This window comes from Lepus europaeus, chromosome 23 (assembly GCF_033115175.1).
Source record: "Lepus europaeus isolate LE1 chromosome 23, mLepTim1.pri, whole genome shotgun sequence".
Taxonomy (NCBI): Eukaryota; Metazoa; Chordata; class Mammalia; order Lagomorpha; family Leporidae; genus Lepus; species Lepus europaeus.
In genome coordinates, this window is record NC_084849.1 from 26,767,638 (window position 1) to 26,771,327 (window position 3,690).

The 3,690-nt window shown below is 53.6% G+C and overlaps 2 pseudogenes; both read left to right on the forward strand.

Annotated features, from left to right (window-relative positions):
- Positions 1-274: 274 nt before the first annotated feature.
- LOC133752051 (protein APCDD1-like) lies at positions 275-1,133 on the forward strand (annotated as a pseudogene).
- Positions 1,134-1,406: 273 nt separating this feature from the next.
- On the forward strand, positions 1,407-2,200 carry LOC133752052 (GPI transamidase component PIG-T-like; annotated as a pseudogene).
- The last annotated feature ends 1,490 nt before the right edge of the window (positions 2,201-3,690 follow it).

Consider the following 3,690-nt stretch of genomic DNA (forward strand, 5'->3'; position numbering starts at 1 on the left):
CGGCCATGGACCCTGGCCTGACAGTGTCAAGCAAGTTTGCGCCTTGCACTACTGCACTGCGCCCACTGGGTATGGGGCGCTCCGCAGCCACCTGAGGCTGGGGTCTGTTCTGGCCACCCGCAGGCTGCAGCCGAGGAGTGGTGTCAGCATGTGCCCCACGCCTGAGCACTCGCTGGACCCGCTGGAGGCGGAGGGTGGTGTGTGCCGAGTTGCAGGGCTGCGCAAGCACCAGTTTGGAGTGAGGCAAGCGGGCATGCCCTGAGGAGCACTGGAGATGTCCTGGCCGTGTTGCCTCCTGTTCAGATACCTATTCCCAGCCCTCCTGCTGCACAGGCTGGGAGAGGGTTCTGCTCTCCCTCATCTAGACAGTAGGACCCATCCTAGGTCCTTGGACAAGAGCAACTGGAGGGCTTTCAAGGAATCCCATTGCCATCATATGCTGAAACATCTGCACAATGGCGTGCACATCACCGTGCAGATGCCACCCACCACTGAGGGCCACTGGGTCTCCATGGGCCAGGTGGAGTCAGACTCGAAGTCAGATCGGGTCCAGAGTTCATCACCCTGGACTTACAGATTCTACCACAAGACCTTTCAGACCTACCAGTTTTATTATGGCAGCAACCAATGCAACAAACCCCACCTACACCCTCATCATCTGAGGCCTCCGCCAGGCCTCCTGGATCATCCATGGTGGCATGGAAGCCAACTACCAGCTGCACAGCATTGCAGGTCATCTGCCACTCGGAGGTGGCCACTGAGCAGCTCAGGCAGCACATGAACCACACGTGCCCGGGCTTCCTGGCTGCAGGGACCCCCTGGGTGCAGGACGTGGCTTACAACCTGTGGCAAGAGGAGAATGGCTGCGAGTACACCAAAGCCGTGAACTTCACATGCACGAGCTGCAGCTGGTCTGGGTGGAGAAGCAGTACCTGTGCCACAACCTGGACCACCTGGTGGAGGAGCTCTTTCTTGGCCATATCCACACCAATACCACCCAGCGAATGTTCTACTGGCCATCCAGTTACCAGCCTCTGCTGCAGAGTGCTAAGAACCACAACCACGCCTGCACAGCCCGTCGCATCACCTTCCTCCCCTTTCTCTTTCAGATTCTCAGGTGGTCTTTTTCTTAGCCCGCTGCCTCTTAAAGTCAGCCCAGACCACGTGTCCCCTTGGAGGGCTTCCCCTGTAGGAGCTGAGCTCGGGACCCCGCCTTTGGAAACTGGCTGCCCCTGTCGTCTCAGGGCCTCATCCTGAGCACCGCACCTACCCCGCTGGTGGCCTCGTTTGCTCCTCCATGGAGCCAAATCGCCCTTTGCCAGCATGTGCCACCGCCCTGGTGTGGGCCACACCGGACCACTTCCACCTGCAGGCCAAGGCCCTGATCAAGCCACTGATGCACACCATCACCCACCACCATGTACCAGGATGTCATCTTGGGCAGCTGAAAGACCTATGCAGTCTACCTGCTCGACACAGCCTGATCAACAGCTCTCTCCACCTCCAGCTCAAGTGGAAGAGTCCCCCAGAGAGCAGAGCCCCATCGGTGCCCTTCCTGCATGCCCAGCACTATGTGAGTGGCTGTGGGCTGCAAAAGGGGGAGGTGAGCACCCTGCTGTACAACACCCACCCATACCACATTTTCCCCGTGCTGTTGCTGGACACTGTGCCCTGGTACCTGCAGCTCAACGTGCACACGCTCACCATCACATCCAACGGCAAGGAGAACAAACCAAGTTACATCCACTACCAGCCTGCCCAGGACTGCCTGCAGCCCCACCTCCTGGAGATGCTCATTCAGCTGCCCGCCAGTTCGGTCACCAAGATCTCCATCCAGTTTGAGTGGGCCTTGATCAAGTGGACTGAGTACACTCCAGACCCCAACCACGGCTTCTATGTCAGCCCACCCGTCCTCAGTGCCATTGTGCCCGGTGGCAGCCACACCAGTGGACTGGGAAGAGAGCCCCCTCTTCAGTACCCTATTCCCGGTCTTCAACGGCCCCAGCTACTTTGTGCGACACTGTACATGGAGCCGCTGCTGGTGAGCCTGCCAACGCTGGACTTCAGCATGCCCTACAACATGATATGCCTCATGTGCACTGTGATGGCCGTGTGCTATGGCTCCTTCTACAACCTCCTCACTAGAACCTTCCACATTGAGGAGCCTAGCACTGGCAGCCTGGCCAAGAGGCTGGCCTAAATGAAAAACTTTTAAAACAAAAAGGAGGATGGCCCAGGAAGGCAGTGGAGGATGGCCCAAGTCCTTGGGCCCTGCACCCGCATGGGAGACCAGGAGAAGCACCTGGCTCCTGCCTTCCGATCAGCGCAGCGCCGGCCGTGGCGGCCATTGGAGGGTGAACCAACGGCAAAAAGGAAGACCTTTCTCTCTGTCTCTCTCTCTATCTACTCTGCCTGTCAAAAAAAAAAAACAAAAAACAAAAAACAAAAAGGGGGGACCAGCCCCCATCTCAATGGGGGTGTGAGACTACAGGGATGGGTCACTGGATTAGTCAGAAGGGTCTCAGGAAAATATCTGGAACGAATGTCAAATTGTTAATGAGACCTTAGGCCAATGGGTGGCACCCCAGAAGGAAGGGATGTTTTGACTATGCAGGGCTACAGGACTCACACTTTGTATTTTGACAGGGGTATTGGTACACAGCAATGATTCCTCATCCCCCACATACTGTGTCACCCAAATGAAGAAGTGGTGGTTTGCCTACACCGGTGTCAGCAATGAGAGGTTATGACCGCTGTGGCGGTAACCACACTCATAGGTTTGGGTGCCACAGGGGTTGGCTTAGGAGCTTCATTTTTAATAAAACAAAAAAGGAGGGGTTCTGGGAAGTACAGGACAGTATGACAAAATTAATAATAATAATAAAAAAAACCTCCGTGTAGCCAGGACGTACTTGCTAATGGAGGTGTCCATATGCTCGAACCTCAAAAGAGGTGGGTGATCAGCTAAAACAAAAAAGGAGGGACCTGCGGGGAAATTAGGCACATGAGGCATTCAAAGATGGCACCCAAAAGAAGGTGGGCAGAAACCAAAGTTGTTTGCCACCAAAGCTAACTGGCTACACAACATCAGGGGAAGTGATGACAACTGACAATGAATGTATAGACATATGGCTAGTCCTATAAAAAATCGCCCTGTAAACTGACCTTTTAAGTGATTGATTGGTCCTTATGCCCTGCCCCAATGACTCTGCAGTTTTGTGCTTCAAAAGACTTTGTTACAAGTGCAATAAACAAGTTCTTGCTTGACTTGACTCCCCTCTGTGTCTGTCTCCAGGATCGGGAGGCTGGGGAACAGCTGAGTGGCACACTTACCTTTCCTCGGACCAGAGTCCGTCCTCATTTGGGTGGACTAAGGTCCTGGCTGCCAACTTTGGCTTGGTCCAGCCCTGGCCTTTGTGGGCATTTAGAGAGGGAATCAGTGGATGGAAGAGTTCTATGTGTAGCTTTCTGCATTTTAAATAAATGATTATTTAAAGCTTTACTTTGGTGCAAAATATTTTTAAATACGTGCATGTAGTTTTTCATAAAGCCGCATTTTTCATGAACTTTCTGATGACTTTTTTTAAAATTTATTTGACAGGTAGAGTTATAGACAGTGAGAGAGAGAGAGAGAGACAGAGATAAAGGTCTTCCTTCCATTGGTTCACCCCCCAAGTGGCTGCTATGGCC